Source organism: Saimiri boliviensis, chromosome 13, assembly GCF_048565385.1.
Source record: "Saimiri boliviensis isolate mSaiBol1 chromosome 13, mSaiBol1.pri, whole genome shotgun sequence".
NCBI lineage: Eukaryota > Metazoa > Chordata > Mammalia > Primates > Cebidae > Saimiri > Saimiri boliviensis.
In genome coordinates, this window is record NC_133461.1 from 96533022 (window position 1) to 96551228 (window position 18207).

Here is an 18207-nt window from a genome sequence, read left to right on the forward strand (position 1 = left end):
CTGAGGCAGGAGAATCACCTGAACCTGGGAGGCAGAGGTGTCAGTAAGCCCTGAGATCATGCTATTGCACTCCAGCCTGGGGCAACAAGAGCAAAACTCCATCTCAAAAAAAAAAAAAAAAAAAAAAAGGGAGAACTTTTCATGATGTGGACATTGCCACTGCATGCCTGTCCAAGGGCCACCAATGACCTGAATTCTTGGACCAATACTGTATTAAGGGGTTATGAGAAGGCTGTGAGTTCCCCAAATCTCTCAGAAGCAGGTGCGTCCTTGGGACCTACATGGGTCTTTGGTAACTTGGTTCTGGGGTAGTATGTGCCCTGAAGTAGCGGGGGGTGCCCTTAAGGAGGAGCAAACAGCCCCATTGACCATAAAACCAACACCATATAGATTCTTTACAAGCCGCCGACATTTACTGAGACCCTCTTGGGGACAAAGTCCCCCGTGCCCTTGGTTGTCTGCTCTCTTGAGTGTGTGGTCTCATGGGCTTGTCACTGGCAGCACCGGGTAGAACAAAGGGAAAGGGTGGGCCAGGTGTGGGGAATGGGGAGGAGGAGGAGGAGATTCTATACTCCTGAGACAGAAGGGCAGCTGTGGCTCTGGGAGGACTTTGTCGGAGGGAGGACGGCAGGCTCTTGTTGAGCACGTTCATGAACAGAAACAGCTGAAGTCCCTGTTCTCCTGGAGCTGTGCCAGGGCGCAGGGAGGGGAAGCAGACAGATGATATGCCAGGTGGTAAGAGTGATAAGAAGAAAAATAAAGCAAGCTAAGGGGAGAGAGAACATTCCCTGCAGAGTAAGCGGCAAGTGGACAGGCAGGAGCCCCTCAAGCTTCCCTTGCAACAGGGGAGGAGGCCGGCTGGGCTGGGGCAGAGTGGGCAAGAGGAAAGAGGCAGGAAGGAAAGGAGAGGTGGGAGACCTGGCAGTCCCACCTGGGTAAGAATGATCTATTTATTCCACATTAAATGCCTAGGCAGGAGTTTGAGTAGAGAAGCCAGGAATTTGACTTATTTTTTCCATTATTTTAGTGTAATAAAATACAACATAAAATGTACTATCCTGACTTTTTTTTTTTTTTTTTTTTTTTGAGATGGAGTCTTGCTTTGTCACCCAGGCTGGAATACAGTGACAAGATCTCAGCTCACTGCAACCTCCCCCCTCCAGGTTCAAGCAATTCTCCTGCCTCAGTGTCCCAAGTAGCTGAGATTACAGGCACGTGCCACCATGCCCAGCTAATTTCTGTATTTTTAATAAAGATGGGGTTTCACCATGTTGGCCAGCCTGGTCTTGAACTCCTGACCTCAAGTGATCCACCAGCCTCGGCCTACCAAAGTGCTGGGATTACAGGCTGAGCCCCTGCGCCTGGCCCAGGGATGCCTTCTTGAACCCTATCTCTAATGCAAGCCCTGGGACCTCCAGCTTCCCTTCACCGGAACTGCTGGCGCCTCCTCTGCAAGCCCTCTGTGCTTTTCCCTATAAGCAGAGACCTGGCTCTCTCCTCCTCCGTCTCCAGGCCCTTCCTGCTCAGTGCCCCCCATTCAAGGATGGAGCCAGGCACTAGTTCAGCCGCCGTTCAACCCTCACGGTCTCTGCCCCTCGTTTCATTCTCTTTCCTCCTTCCTTCTCCTCCATGTCTGCCATCTTGTCACTCTCCTCCTCTTCTTTGCTTCACTCCGTCTCCCTCTCCTGGTCTCTCCCATCCCCTTGGTGGTATTAAATACATTCATAAGGCTCAGTAGTCACCACCCTCCATCTCCATAACTCTTTCCATCGTATCCCCTTGAATCTCTGCACCCATTAAGCAACAACTCCCATTCCCCTTCCCCCCCAGCCACTTGTAACCACCAGGCTACTTTTTGTCTCTGTGAATTGACTTCTGCAGGGACCTCATATAAGTGGAATCATATAGTGTTTGTCCTTTTGCATCTGGCTTATTTGACTTGACATAATGTCTTCAAGGTTTGTCAATGTCGTGGCATATGTCAGGATTTCCTTTTTAAATTTTTTTATTTTTAGAGACAGAGTCTCACTCTGTCACTCAGGCTGGAGTGCAGTGGTGCGACCATGGCTCACTGCAATCTTGACCTGCTGGGCTCAAACTATCCTCCCAGCCTCAGCCTCCTGAGTAGCTGGGACTTACGGGTGCATGCCAGGCTAATTTAAAAAAACAAACCAACCAACAAAAAACACTTTTTAGAGATGGGGTCTCACTGTGTTGTCCAATCTGGTTTTGAACTGCTGGGCTCAAGCAGTCCTCCAGCCTTGGCCTCCCAAAGTGCCGGAAGATGTGAGCCACAGCACACAGCCCGGAATTTCCTTTTTTTTTTTTTTTTTTTTTTTTGAGACAGAATCTCGCTTTGTTGCCCAGGCTGGAGTGCAGTGGCGCAATCTCAGCTTACTGCAACCTTCACCTCCTGGGTTCAAGCAATTCTCCTGCCTCAGCCTCTGGAGTAGCTGGGACTCCAGGCCCGCGCCACCATGCCTAGCTAATTTTCGTATTTTTAGTAGAAACCGGGTTTTACCACGTTGGCCAGGCTGGTCTCAAATTCCTGACCTCCAGTGATCCACCTGCCTCAGTTTCCCAAAGTAGAACTTGTTTTCTTTTTAAGGCTGAAAAATATTTCTCTGTAAGTATGCAGCACACTTTGGTTATCCCTTCATCCGTTGTTAAACAGTTGGGTTGTGTCCACTTTGGGCTAGTGTGAATCCTGCTCTTATGGACGTGGGTGTACAAATATCTCTTTGAGGCCTGTCTTTCAGTTCTTTTAGGTGTATATCCAGAAGTGGAACTGCTGAATCACATGATAATTCTATTTATTTTTATTTTTTTTGGAAATCTGTGTGCCTTTATTAGCAGAACCACTACTTGATGGGGATGAGGCGAGGGGAGTGGGTGGCCCTGATGCCGGGCCGGGCTTGTAGGTGATGAAGAATTCACCCAGGTAGTGGCGGATCATCTCTGGCTTGATCTCCACCTGGCTGAAGGTCTTGCTGTTGTAGACGCCCACCATGCGACCCACCATCTCCAGCAGGATGATCATGTCCCTCAGGTGCGTCTTCCAACTTCCGGCTTCTCCACCGGCGGCCCCGCCTCCTTGGCCTTGCGCAGGCGCGTCAGCAACCAGTGGTGCTTCCGCCGGGTTCGGCCGCCGTAGCTGGCGCGCAGTGTCCGGCGACGTCAGCTGCTCGTAGGACGTGTCCGGCGACGTCAGCTGCTCGTAGGACGTGTCCGGCGACGTCAGCTGCTCGTAGGACGTGTCCGGCGACGTCAGCTGCTCGTAGGACGTGCCCGGCGGCTAGTCCCGGTTCACCCCGCGGTAGGTGAACTTGCGGAAGGTCTGCTGCTTCTTCTGCCCTCTGCCCTCTTGCCGGATCCTCCGAAAAGTGTTGTCTATTTTTAATTTTTGAGGAACTGCTCTACTGTTTTTCTTTTTCTTTTTCTTTTCTTTTATTTATTTATTTTTTGTTTTTGAGAGACTCTTGCTCTGTCACCCAGGCTGGAGTGCAGTGGAGCGGTCTTGGCTCACAACAATCTCCACCTTCTGAATTCAAACAATTCTCTTGCCCAGCCTCCCTAGTAGCTGGGGTTACAGGTGCCTGCCAGCACGCCCGGCTAACTTTTGTATTTTTTAGTGGAGATGGGGTTTCACGATGTTGGCCAGGCAGGTCTCGAACTCCTGACCTTGTGATCTGCCTTCCTCAGCCTCCCAGAGTGCTGAGTTTATAGGTGTGAGGCACCGTGGCTAGCCTGCTATACTGTTTTCACAGTGGCTGGACCATTTTACCTTCTCACCAACGTGCATAAACAACTGTTCCAACTTTTCCACATACTCACCAACACTTGGTATTTTCTGTGGGTTGGTTTGTTTGTTTGTTTGTTTGTTGTTGTTTTTGACAGGCTCTCACTCCGATGACCAGGCTGGAGTGCAGTGGTGTGATCATGGCTTACTGCAGCCTCAACTTCCTGGCTCAGGTGATCCTCCCACCTCAGTCTTCCAAGTAGCTGGGACTATAGGTGTGTGCTACCACACCTAGCTAGTTTTTTGTGTTTTCTGTAGAGACAAGGTTTTGCCATGTTGCCCAGGCTGGTCTTGAACTTCTGGGTTCAAGTGATCTACACACTTTGGCCTCCCAAAGTACTGGGATTATAGGTGTAAACCACTGCACCTGGCCATATATATATTTGATGGTGTGATCTTAATGGATGTGAGGTGGTGTATCGTTGTAGTTTTGGTTGGCATTTCCCTAATGATTAGTGATATTAGCATCTTTTCGTGTGCTCTTTGGCTGTTTGCATAACTTGTCTAGGGGAGATGTCTATTCAAATCCTTTGCCCATTTTTGAATTGGGTTGTTTGCAATTTTGTTGTTGAGTTAGTAATCTGACTTAGTTTTAAAGAGATTACCCTGCTGCTGTGCTGAGAGTAATAGACTTTGAGAGGCAAAAGTAGAAGCAGAGAGAGGCTCCCACAATATCCAGACAAGGTGATGGTGGTTGCAGTGGGGGTGGCAGTGTGAAGTTCGTGAGTGGTGACAAATCATCCGATTCCGGATGTACTTGGAAGGTAGATCCACTGGGGTTTACTGACTGCATGAGCTGCCAGGGAGGTTTCAGGGTGACTCTCAGGTTTTGGGCCTGAGCTAGAATGGAGTGGCCATTGACTGAGATGGAGAAGGCTTTAGGGGCAGAGCCTGGAGGGAAGACTGAAGTTCTGAGTGGAGTGCATGAAAGTTAAGATGTGACTCCAAAGTGAACATGGTTGCTAGGCAGCAGCATGGGTGTGTCTGGAACTCAGGAGAGGGTCTGGGCAGAGATGCACATGTATGAGTTTGTCGTGAGTGTTTACATGTTATTTTAAAGCCATGAAACAGAATGAGCTCACCTTGAAAGGGAGTGTTTATAGAAAAGAGAAGAAGTCAAAAGGCCAGGTGTGGTGGCACTTTGGGAGGCTGAGGTGGTCGAATCACCTGAGGTTGGGAGTTCGACACCACACTGAGGAACATGGGAGAAACCCCATCTCTACTAAAAATACAAAATTAGCCGGGTGTGGTGGCGCACATTTATAATCCCAGCTACTCAGGAGGCCGAGGGGGAGAATCGCTTACACCTGGGAGGCGGAGACCAATTGCACTCCTGCCTGGGCAATAAGAGCGAAACTCTGTCCCAAAAAAAAAAAAAAAAGGAAGTCGAAGGATTGATGCCTGGAGCACTCCAACCATTAGGGCTGTGAGAACAAATCAACAAAGACAGTGGAAAGGGAGTAGGGGTGACTTGAAAGAAGAATGTTGTCCTGGAGGCTTCAGAAAGAGTTTGGAGGACGAGACATGCCTCGCCCTGTTCATTAAATGTGGTTGATTGGCAAAAGGAGGAAAGGCAGAGAAGGTGGGCTCAGAGGCAGGTGGGATGAAGGTAACAGTGGTGGGAGCCCGGGGAGTTCGTTGCTTCTCTTTTTAAGAATCATGGGCTGAGACTGAGGGGTAGGAAGAAGGTGTTGGAAGTTTGAAGAGAGAAGAGAGGAGTGAAAGTTGCTTCAGAAAATGTGGTGATTGTTGAGCTGCTGTAAGTGCTCCCTTGACCAGTGGCAACTCCAGAATTTTTCTCTGTGAGGGATGGAGGGGTCTACTTGGAAGGGAGCTTGACAACAAACTCACAAAACAGTAGCATAAAGTTGTAGAAACATAAGTCCTCCATAGCAAGGAAAAGAGTAAAGGAAAGGACAGAAGAATAATCAACCCTGAAATCGCCCTGTAGGTCCCCCCCTAGAGTAGGTAGGGGCAGGGTGTGGTAGGGCCTTCCATATGGAGTAAACCCTATAGCTGTGAGAAAGGTGTCCTCTGTCATTAGCTGTTTGTGGTCACCAGAAACACAGCCGATGGGATAAGAAGGAAGGTAAAGAACCGTACAGACAGGTGCTCCAGGGGGCCATGCCCCTCACCCATCAGAAAAGAAACTTGTGACACTTCCTTCCTGTCCTCTCTCTTCTCAAAGTACCAGGGTCAGACAGTTAGGCAGATCTAAGGTTATAGTCTGTATCTCTCAAGCACTTTGGTTGATTCAACACATACGCACCCATACGTGCTTTCACACATCAAAGCAGTCATCTTGGGAGGCCGTGAACTTGATGGAAAGATGTTGCCATGGAACAGAGTATTCCTGGAATTCATTTATGGGAAATCCAACTGCGTGTGTCACATGCTCTCTTGGCTGTTCTTTGTGGAGGTCACTTTTTGCATTTCAAGGATAGACTGATTTCTGGAAACAGTCTAAAGTCATTTAGAGCCAAGTGTGATGAGTACAATTACGGATTAGAGTTTTTGTGGCCACTGATGAGGGTGGATACAGATGGAATAAAACTAGCTTTGTCTTATTGAAAAGGGGACAGTTGTTTTATAAGATTTAATAAGGTACAGTGTGTAAAGTGCCTGGCATAGTTTTTGATCTGTAGCAGGCATTTCATAATTGGTAATTATTAATATTCCTAAAACAGAGACCCTGAAATGAGTGCAAGGATTATTGAAATAAGTGACATGTTCCCCAAGGTGATGGCTTTGAAGGCACAGACTTTATCTAGCATTAGAAATTTTGCTAAGTGTGTTTAAAAAAGCAGATTCATAATCTTTTTAAAAAATCTTTTTTGAGATGGAGTTTAGCTCTGCTGTGAGGGCCTGGAATCAGAAGAGCCTGGCCTTGAGTTCACCTTCTGTCCAAGGCTCATGGCTAGTCAATCTCTGAGCTTCAGTTTCCTCCCTCCCCTCCCCCCTTCCCCCCTTTCCCCCCTCCCCCTCCCCCCTCCCCCTTTCCCCTCCCCCTGCCCCCTTTCCCCTCCCCCTGCCCCCTTTCCCCTCCCCCCTTTCCCCTCCCCTCCTCTCCTTTCCTCCTCCCCTCCCCCTTCTCCTCCCCTCCCCCTCCCCTCGTCTCCCCTCCCCCTCCCCTCCTCTCCCCTTCCCCTCCTCTCCCCTTCCCTTCCCCTCCTCTCCCTTACCCCCTCCCCTCCTCTCCCTTCCCCCTCCCCTCTCCTCTCCTTTCCTGCTCCCCTCCCCTTTCCCTCCCTTACCCCCTCCCCTCCTTCTCCCCTTTCCCCTCTCCCCTCCTCCCCTTCCCCCTCCCTTTCCCCTCTCCCCTCCCCCTCCCTCTCCCTTCCACCTTTCCCCTTTCCCTCTCCCTCTCCCCTCCCCTCCCCACCTGGCTTTTGATGGAGTCCAGCTCTGTCATCCACACTGTAGTGCAATGACACAATCTTGACCCACTGCAGCCTCCTCCTCTTGGGGTCCAGCAATTCTCCTGCCTCAGCCTCCTGATTAGCTGAGGCTACAGGCACCTGTCATCAGGCTGGGCTAATTTTTGTATTTTTTGTAGAGACAGGGTTTCACCACGTTGGCCAGGCTGGTCTTGCACTCCTGACCTCAAGTGATCCAACTGCCTTGACCTCTCAAAGTGCTGGGATTCTAGGCATGAGCCACCACGCCTGGTCTCAAATGCGCAGTCTTACCTATTATTATCTTTATTAACCTTGCAAATAAGAGGGCCAGAGGATTCCTTACCAAAGGAAAGGAGATTATGGAAGAAGACTAAAGCCAACCCCTACATCACCCTCTAGGATCACCCATGTCTCCTGGTGGTACCTGATCACTCACCACTAGGCATGGGGCTCACCAGGTGCCAAAGAGGCCAAATGTGTTCCTCCCCTCTCCCACTGCTGCCCTAAATGCCTTCTCTGCTGGTCTTCTGAAGCTAGGAAAAACTCTGTAATGAGAAATTCTTGTCTTTGGCTGAAACTTACAGTCTTCACAACAAGACCAAATAATCATGGAAAAGATGGCATGGTAGTAATTTCCAGCCTTGTGCACAGAAGGTTACTAAATCCTTTCCTGATAGCAGGTCTTCGTAGTAGGATAGTAGAGACAGCAGAGGGCAGTGGGTGCTTCTGCAGAAGGGGTGGGCAAGGAGGAAGCCCTACTGGGAGGTTAGAGGCACTGAAAGCAAACCTTCTAATGCTCAGTTTTGTACAGATCCAGGCTCTCTCTGTGGTTTCCCTTCTCCGTGACAAGAGGCACGGAGGGAGCATCCCGGCCCAGAGCTGTGCATGGTAAAGACTCACAGTGCCACCTTACCACTATGAGAGAAATGGCACTCGTCTGGACTCTCCTCTAACCAGGTGAGCAACTTTGCTTTCACTCTCTCTGGGCCTCAGTTTCCCACAAAAGGTATTGATGGCTTGGGGTTTTTATCGATGCTTTTTAGGCATTTGATTTTTAAATTTTAATTAATTAAAATATTTATTTATTTTTTTGAGAGAGGGTCTCTCTCTGTCACAGCCCAGGAATGCAGTGGAGTAATCTCGGCTCACTGCAACCCTTGCCTCCCAGGTTCAAGTGATTCTCCTGCCTCTGCCTCCCCAGTAACTGGGATTACAAGCATGTGCCACTACATTCAGCTAATTTTTATATTTTTAGTAGAGATAAAGTTTCACCATGTTGACCAGGCTGGTCTTGAACTCCTGACCTCAAATGATGCACTCGATTCAGCATCCCAGAGTGCTGGAATTATAGGCATGAGCCACCATGCCTGGCCGGCATTTGATTTTTTACTTTGATCTGTAGTGAGATATGTGTTTTACATTGAGACCTAGTATATGCATTCATATTTATATGCGTATTTATGCATATATACACATACACATTTGTGTATATACATACACACAGAGATTTATGCATGTATATTTGTGTGTGTATTATTTATATGCTAATCTATCTATTGAACCAAAGATTACAAGACTTGCAGTTTGGAAAACATGACATTAAGTGGTAGATAATGCCCTTTCCAATTCTGATATTTTGGGCTTATTGCTAAGCCAGTCGTTGATTGATTGGTTTCATGTGCAGTTAAAAGTTACGGAGAGATGTTTACATGAAGCTTTCAGCACAGGTCAAGCTCATAGTCAGTGCCTGTGATTGTTACTTACTCCTCGTACTCTCATTTCCTAGGACCGACTTCAGCAGTTTCTTCCCTTTGGTTTTTCCCTATAGGCACTTCTCATTTTCTGCCTGCTGTGTCCTTATTTTGATTTTGAGATAAAAAATTCTCTCTTTGGTATCTCATCTTTCTCTCCAGGTTTCGTTTTCTGACTCCCTTCCCTTCATGTAGATCCGTATTAAAAGCCAAGCTCCAGGTCAACAGAGATCATCCAATCACCTCTCACCCAACCACAGGCCTCCGTGGGCACTTGCCTCTTGGGATTGGGCTTTGCAATAATTTTTGGCCTTTGAAGATTTTTCTTACTTTTCTGTCCGCTAGGCTATGCATTTATGAAATTCATTTATTTTGAATTTCGCAATAAATGAATCTTTACTGGGAGGATTTCCTGAACATCTAAACTGCCTAGGACCTGAAAATGAAAGGTCCTATCAGTACTTCTCAACAGAGAAATCCTACTGGAGGCCACCTCTCCTTCAACAGAGAAAGAGAGATGCACTGTCTCCACTGGACAACTGGATGGCAAAGGTCTTCCTTTGAGGGTATGGTGGGGTGGGGAGCAAATTAAGTAACACTGAAGCAGTGCCTTGATTGAGAGTATGGTGGCCTGGGCTGGGCATGGTAGCTCATGTCTGTAATCCCAGCACTTTGGGAAGCCAAGTTGGGTGGATCAACTTAAGGCCAAAAGTTCAAGAACAGCCTGGGCAACATGGTGAAACTCCGTCTCTACGAAAAATACAAAAAGTTAGCTGGGTGTGGTAGTACATGCCTGTCGTCCCAGCTTCTTGGGAGGCTGAGGCATGAGGATCACTTGAGTCTGGGAGGTGGAGGTTGCAGTGAGCTGGGATTGTACCACTGCACTCTAGCCTGGGCAACAGAGTCAGACCCTGTCTCAAAAAGAAGAAGAAGAAGAAGAAAAAAAAGAGTATGGTGGCCTGAATTTCACCCCCAGCTCCGGCTGTGATACTCACTATGCATCTTTGGTTGGACAGCTTAACCTCTGAAGCTTCATCTGTATAGTGGACATAAGAACTATACCACCTGACAGAGTTTTTAGAAGATTAAATGAGCTTAAGTGTCCAGCATAGTGCCTTGTTCATACCAAGTATTCAATAAATGTTGGCAGTTATGTTTTCTTTCTTTTCTCCTTGGCTGCCTTACGGCCATGGCGTTTCCCATCATCTCAACAGGCAGGAGTCTCTGTGCTGAGCGTCTGGGGACCTGGGTCACTGTCTAGCTGGGAGAATTGGGGCATGTCTCTTTATCTTGCTATTTTCTCACATATAAACATCTCCGTCATCATTAAAATGAGGGGGTGGACTAAGAGATTTCTATGCAAGCTTCTCACCCTCCTAGTCTGTGATTCTAGTATGAGTGGTGTGAAAAGCAAAATGTACCTCTCAAAAGAGCATTTTCCCAGGCAGCCTTCAGCTTCTCAGAGATTGTGCTTCCCAGAGCTGATCTGTTAAAGTTGGATCTTTGGAATTTGGCATCTATGTCCCCATAGGAGTAGTCTTTTGAGTGATGGTTAGCTTTCCAGGGCTGGCTTTTAACACCATGCTGAATGCACAATGAAGCAGAAACACCGCACATTTGCATTGGAAACGGTGGGAAACAATACCGTGACAACACTAGTAATTAAACCAAACAGAACAACAATCCCATTGAATGAGAACTCATTTTTTATTTATCCGAAATCCTGGTGCTTGAGGGAAGCAGGTTAATTTAGAAGAGGAGCAGGTCTAGGAGGCATGTGGGGGAGAATCTGCAGCATTTCTTCTGGGCTCTCTTAAGGGATTTGGACAGAGGCTGGTGGCGCAGGCTCTTGACATGTCTGACTTTGCTTAAAAATTCAAGGATTCCTGCTAAACCATTGTCTTTTTTTCTTTGAGATAGTGTTGGCCTATGTCTCTCGTGTCTAAAGTCATCATAAGGATTTGAACTTATCAACAGAAAGTGGAGTGGGAGAGAGAAGAATGGAAACTGAAAGGCGAGAGGCAAGAATTCTCCTAGACGTCATCAATGGGTGAGCTTCCTGTGTGTTTTGTTGGGTCTACCCATGTGGACTTACATAGCATTTTCAAGTAAAAAAAAAAAATCATTTGCCAGGATATAAAAATTTCATTAAAATATATCCAGGCCTGGTGCAGTGGGGTGGCTTACGCTTGTAATTCCAGAACTTTGGGAGGCCAAGGCAGGAAGGTCTCTTGAGGTCAGGAGTTCGAGACCAGCCTGGCCAACATAGTGAAACCCCGTCTCTACTAAAAATATGAAAATTTGCCAGGCACTGTGGTGAGTGTCTGTAATCCCAGCTACTTGGGAGGCTGACGTATCAGAATCACTTGAACCTGGGAGATGGAGGTTGCAGTGAGCAGAGATTTCACCAATGCACTCCAGCCTGGGTGGGTGACAGAGTGAGACTGTCTTTTGAAAAGAAGAAGAAAATATTTCCTTTTTGGTCCCTCTAGGCATTTGAGTTTGAAAGCCCCAGGTGATATCATCTAATAAGAGGAAGAGATTAAGAAGAGTTTGTGTGTGAGGCCAGGCATGGTGGCTCACACTTGCAAACTCAGTGCTTTGAGAGGCTGAGGTGGGAGTGTCCCTTAAGCTCAGGAGTCTGAGACCAGCCTGGGCAACATAGTGAGACCCTGTCTCTACAAAAAAATTTAAAATTAGCCAGGTGTGGTAGTACACACCTGTAGTCCCAGCTACTCGTGAGGCTGAGGCAGGAGGGTCGCTTGCCTAGGAATTCAGTGTTAAAGTGAGCTATGATTACACTGCTGTACTCCAGCCTGGGTGACAGAGCAAGACCCTATCTCTTAAAAAAAATGTGAGAGTGGGCCAGGCGTGGTGGCTCATGCCTGTAATCCCAGCACTTTGGGAGGCTGAGGTGGGCGAATCATGAGGTCAGGAGTTTGAGACCAGCCTGGCCAACATGATGAAACTCCATCTCTACTAAATATACAAAAAATTGGCTGGCCGTGGTGGTGTGTGCCTCAGCCTCCCAAGTAGCGTGGTGGTGTAATCCCAGCTACTTGGGAGGCTGAGGCAGGAGAATTGCTCAAGCCTCAGAGGCAGACGTTGCAGTGAGCCAAGATCGTGCCACTCCAGCCTGGGCAATAGAGAAAGACTCCATCTCAAAAAAAAAAAAAAAAAAAAATGGTCTGAGAGTGATTACATGAAATAGATTATCTGAAGGAAGTAATAAAAGATAAAAGCAGAAAAGGGAGGCAAGCCATGCATTGTCCCTGGGTCTGGAGGAGGGTCAAGTTAGACACTTCCTTCTGTGGCGATCAGGTGGCCTTGCAGCTCTGGTACAGCTTGGTTACTGTTGGGGGTGACTTCTGGAGGGCTGGGAGAGCTAATGTGCAGATGTTTGGGACACTTCTATATGCTTAAGGTTTCTGAGTTAAGAGGCAGAATTTCTATGCTTGGCTGGTTACCACTATTGTCTGAACTGAATCCTGGGACCTCTGTGAAAGAACGTGCCTGTATTTCTGATATAAGGGCAATGTGGTACTTGATCACTAGGATGAATGTGGCTGACCTTGTTGATTAGCGGGGTGGGGGCGGGGGGCTTTACCTCCACTGTTCAAGGTGAGACTATTCACAGCTTTGTGCTGGTTACAGGCGTGGAATGCCTCTCCTTGCCCATGTCATGGTGAGATGCTGCCTCTGGCTCTTCTTCCTCTCCCTGTCCCTGTGTCACTTGGCAGTTTCTGAGTTGCTGCAGCAGACCAGACTCCTCTGGGACATAGTTCTCAGGTTTTGAAGCATGCCAGTTCCACCTGGGGGTGGGGCAGATGCAACATGCAGATTCCTGGGCTCCATCTCAAACAGAATGGAACAGATTTGGATGGACTCAGCTCTAGGGTCTCTTTCAGCTCTGCAAGCTGGAATTCGATAGCTCTGCCTCTGTTTACATTACTCCCCAGTTATGGTTATTCATGTCTCCTCTCAGGCTTGGCTCTTGGCTGAGGCTGCGGCTGGTCATCCAGGGGTGCAGGACTTGTTTCCTGGACTTGTTTCCCTAGCCCTATCTTTTGATGCTGGAAAGGGGCCAGTAGCAAAGGCTCTGAGCACTCAGGGAAAAGTCTGCATTGTAGTCTTCCTGGATTCTGACAGCCTTTCTCCTCCAGGTGCAGAAGGAACCTGCGTCCGAGTTGTGCAGCATCCAGGATCCTGTAGGGGCTGTTCATTTGGTGAGTGTGACATGCGTCTTCCTCTGTTTTCTTACATTCCTATGCCCCAGAGCTTGCCTTCACAGTATGGAGGGGTTATTGACTGAACGGTGACCCTCAGTCCAAATTCGTATGCTGCAGCCTTCATCCCCAGTGTGACTCTGTTTGGAGATAGGGCTTTTAAGGAGTTGATTAAGGTTAAATGAGGTCATAAGGGTGGGACCCTAATCTGATAGGATCAGTGTCCTTGTAAGATGAGGCACCAGAGATCTCCCGATGTGCACACACACTGAAGGAAGATCATGAGAGGACACAGCAAGAAAGCGGCTGTCCACAAGTCAGAAACAGAGGCCTCAATGGAAACTGTCTCAATCAGAGCCTTGATCATGGGTTTATTGCCTCTGGAGCTGTGAGTAAATAGACGTATGGTGTTGAAGCCATCCTATGTACAGTATTCTGTTATGACAGCCTGAGCTAACTAAGACAGAAACAAATACTTATTCATTCATTCATTCAAACAGGAAGTTCATTTGTATTATGTAAGAATTACCTGTAGGGAGTCGGGAGTCCTTAAACTTACCTGGGCTGTGGGTGATCACATCTAAGTCACTGTGGGTGAGGTTTTCCCCACCTTGGTCCAGACTTCGCCTATCTTGCTCAGAATTTCAGGGTACAGTTCTTCTATCTCTGTCTTGACTCCTTACTTGCTCCTTCCCAAATTACTACTCTTTGGCATTAAAAAAAAAAAAAAAAAAAAAAAAAGCCCAAGGGGTCCGATGATGCCATTCTGGAGCGTGGCTTGGGTGTGTACGTGGCCGGGAGGCTATATCTGTGTGGGCTTGTGTATGTCGACACCAAGCATTCATGCAGGTCTGAAAGGTCACATGGGAACTGTGAGTGTGCTCTGGAGTGTGATACTATATACATTTGTTCACATATACAAGATTGGATTTCAAACCTGAAACCCTGGGTTGATACTAATTTTTTGCTTTTTAGCTGTGCTATCTTAGGCAAGATACTTAATTTCTTTAGGCCTCGGTTTCTTCATCAGTGGAACAGAGAGGATGGACAGGTCAGAGGGGAGCTGCAGGATGACAGGGTGACAGGAGAGGGACTGGGCAAAGCCCTGTAGAAGACCCTGCTGCCCCCACATGAGAGGAGTTCAGCTCTTATTCCCCCGAGGCTGTGTGGCCTGGCCCTCACCTCGGGACAGTCCACTGCTCTGCCCTTGTGGCTTGTTGACGGTGATACCCACAGGGGTGGCGTGACCACAAAGTGGGTGTCCTCTGCCAGGCCTGTGTCCCCAAGGCTGTTGACCACCTCTGTTTTCTCCTCCTTCCACATGGGCCTGAGCCTGGTTTATACTTGGCATCTGGTAATTATTATTGAATACATAAATGCATGAAGGGCACATCGTAGCCACTCCATATCCAATTATTGAGTGGAATGAGGTGTCTTGGGCAAGTGGGGGTCTACGCCGGTCAGCTGGAGTGAAGGTGAGCAGGTAAGGAAGGAAATGAACATTTCTTGAGCAGCTTTCTCCTGAGAATAGCATGAATCTCTCCCCTACTGTTTTGGAAGCAGAGGAAGGGAAAGGAAGCCCTCTGCGGGTATTTGCAAGCATCCTCATGGCCCCAGAGCCAGCAGGGAGGAAAAGCATAGGATTAGAAAATCATCTCTCTGCCACATGATGCTCCATAATTTCTGTTTATTGAACAACTACTATGTGCCATGTACTGGGCTGAAATCCCAACCCAAATTCACATTATCTCCCAACAGAAGTTATGTTGTTTAATACCTAAAACACTGTGTGAGGCATAGGTGAAATATGGCACAAAAAAGGGTTTATAAACTGTGAAGTGCTATAAAATGTCAGGAATTGTTCTGAGAATGATTCTTTTCCCTCCCCCATCTCTGCAGTTTGCCCATCAGCCACCTAGTGCAGGGTTGGCACCCACCTTGCCTGTCTCCTTCCCAGCTAATTGGGGAGGCTCTCCAGGCCTGATTTATGTGGACACTCACACATTCTCCCACTGAACATTATTCTAATCAGACACCTCATTATTGGAAGCCAGCCTCCTCAGGGCTGCCTGGACAGGGTTATTACAGGATATTATACAGACCATTTGCATGGCCACCTTCAGGTCATTTCCATCACTTTAAGCTACTTACAGGCCCATTTTCTTCCCCATAATATTTGCCTAATTCGATTACTTCATGGCCTTAGCTGGCTCAAAATGGAATCAAAAGTTACAACTGGGAGCAAAGTCGACTGGATCCTGATGCCTTCTCAGTACTTTGGGGACTACCTGGTCCCAGGTGACTGCTGCTGGAACCAGGCTTCCTGTCTGAAGGGAGGCTGCTGAGCCTGGAGGGGAGGTGTGGGAACGGGATGGGAAAAGGGCAGCTTGTTGGATGGGCCAATATTTTTATTTTTTATTTTTTTATTTTTGAGATGGAGTCTCATCTGTTGCCCAGGCTGAAGTGCAGTTGCACGATCTGGGCTCCCTATAAACTCCACCTCCCAGGTTCAAGCGATTCTCCTGCCTCAGTGTCCCGAGTATCTGGGATTATGGGCACCCGCCATCACGTCCGGCTAGTTTTTGTGTTTTTAGTAGAGACGAGGTTTTATCATGTTGGCCAGGCTAGTCTCAAATTCCTGACCTCAGGTGATCCACCCACCTTGGCCTCGCAAGGTGCTGGGATTACAGGCATGAGCCACCGTGCCCAGCCTGGATAGGCCAAGCTTTATAGGTTGAGATGACACAGAGGACCCCTTTCTAGCCCCTGAATTCACCTTTAGTAAACTCATTCAGAACCCCCTGTACTCCTCCATCACAGCCCTTAACAGCTGTGTTGTAATACGTCCTGTAATACCTGTTTTCCTGCCAGGGGATAAGCTGTGTGAGGGTAAAGTCTGCTGGTCTTCTCAATCTTTGATCTCCAGCATGTAGCCCAGTACCTAATAACATAATAACTGATCAGTGAATAGACAAATGTTTGTTGATTGATTCATGGAATGAATGACTCCTCATTGCTTTTAACCATTCGTTGCTAGGAATGTGTGTCTCTGTGACTGCTCATAATGAGGCTTGATGTGGTGTCAAAGCTCCCATTCCTTTTACATTGTTTGCCCTCTCCCTGTATCTGGTCCTGAAGGGTTCAGTTTCATATTTCTGCTCATGTCCATGCACTGTGACGGGTGAGAAGTCTGGAAGGACAAAACTCTAGACCGACAGGTCTTAACTCTGGAGCTGGGGACTCCCAAGGGACTTTTGGCAACATCTGGAGATATTTGTGGTTGTCGTGACTGTGGGGATAACCAGTAACCAGCAGCATCCATTGGCAGGCCAGAGATGCTGCCTAACATCCTGCAATGCACTGGAAAGCCCCTGATAGCATAAAGGCATCCAGTTCAAAGTAGCGATGGTGCCGAGGTTGAGAGACCTCGTCCTAAGTTAACCCATCATGTTTAACAGAAGGAGGGATGTCAGAGTTTCTCAGGGTCACTTAAATTCTGCTGAGGTTTAAGGAGAATTTTTTTTTTTTTTTAGACGGAGTCTCGTTCTGTCATCCAGGCTGTAGTGCAGTGGCATGATCTTGGCTCACTGCAGCTTCTGCCTTCCAGACTCCAGTGATACTCCTGCCTCAGCCTCCCAAGTAGCTGGCATGAGAGGCATGCACCCCCATGCCTGGCCAATTTCGTGTGTGTGTGTGTGTGTGTGTGTGTGTGTGTGTGTGTGTGTGTGTTTTTGAGACGGAGTCTTACCCTGTCACCTATGCTGGAGTGCAATGGCGTGGTGTCAACTCACTGCAACCTCCACCTCCCAGGGACTGAGTAGCTGGAATTACAGGCACCTGCCACCTCGCCTGGCTAATTTTTGTATTTTTAGTAGAGACGGGGTTTCACCGTGTTGGCCAGGCTGGTCATGAACTCCTGACTCGTGATCCACCCACCTTGGTCTCCCAAAGTGGTGAGATTACAGGCGTGAGCCACCGTTCCCAGCCCAATTTTTGTACTTTTAGTAGAGATGGGTTTCACCATGTTGGCCAGGCTGGTCATGAACCCCTGGCCTCAAGTTATCCACCTGCCTTGGCCTCCTAAAGTGCTGGGATTACAGGTGTGAGCCACCACACCCAGCTAGTTCAAGGAGATTTTTAGATGACACCTGCCCAAGTTCTGATCATGAATCAGGTAGGAGATCAAAATACTTCTTTAGTTGCTGAGAAAGCTATTGGAGAACACAGCTTTAAGTCTGCTATTTGGAGGAGATTGCTAATTCTGCACCCCTGAAATGAATTTATTCATATCCCTTGAAAACAGAGGCCTCCATCTGGGGCCTGGCCTGGCAGAGATGGGAAGAGGACAGTCACTGCTTTGAGCCATGCACACCCAGCTTCTGTCCCCACTCTCATGAACTCCTCTTTGCCTAGAATGGCAGACAGTGTAGCCCAGACTCAGGTGAGGTGAAATAGAAGCCCCACCTAAAAAGACAATAGTTGAGGATTTCTGTGCTGGAAGATGTGATCCTTGAGTGGTGATATCTGCTGGGAGGGCCTGGAGTCAGGAAGGCCTGGCCTTGAGTTCACCTTCTGTCCAAGGCTCATGGCTAGTCAATCTCTGAGCTTTCCTTCCCCCTCCTCCCCTCCTCCCCTCCTCCTCCTCCCCTTCCCCCTCCCTCCCTCCCTCTCTCCTTCCTTCCTTCCTTCCTTCCTTCCTTCCTTCCTTCCTTCCTTTCTCTCTCTTTCTTTTTCTCTGTCTTTCTCTTTCTCTTTCCCTCCCTCCCTCCCTCCCTTCCTTACTTCCTTCCTTCCTCTGTCACCTAGGCTGGAGTACAGTGGCACAACCTTGGCTCACTGCAGCCTCTGCCTCCCAGGTTCCAGCAATTCTCCTGCCTCAGCCTCCCGAGTAGCTGGAGCTACAGGCGCCCGCCACCACACCCAGCGAATTTTGGATTTTTATTAGAAACATGGTTTTGCCATGTTGGGTAGTGTGGTCTTGAACTCCTGACCTCAAGTGATCGGCCTGCCTCGGCTTCTCAAAGTGCTGGGAT

General features: G+C 48.2%; 1 pseudogene; it reads right to left on the bottom strand.

Moving 5' to 3' along the window:
* Positions 1-2861: 2861 nt before the first annotated feature.
* Positions 2862-14497, bottom strand: LOC101040716 (small ribosomal subunit protein uS19-like; annotated as a pseudogene).
* Between the last annotated feature and the right edge of the window lie 3710 nt (positions 14498-18207).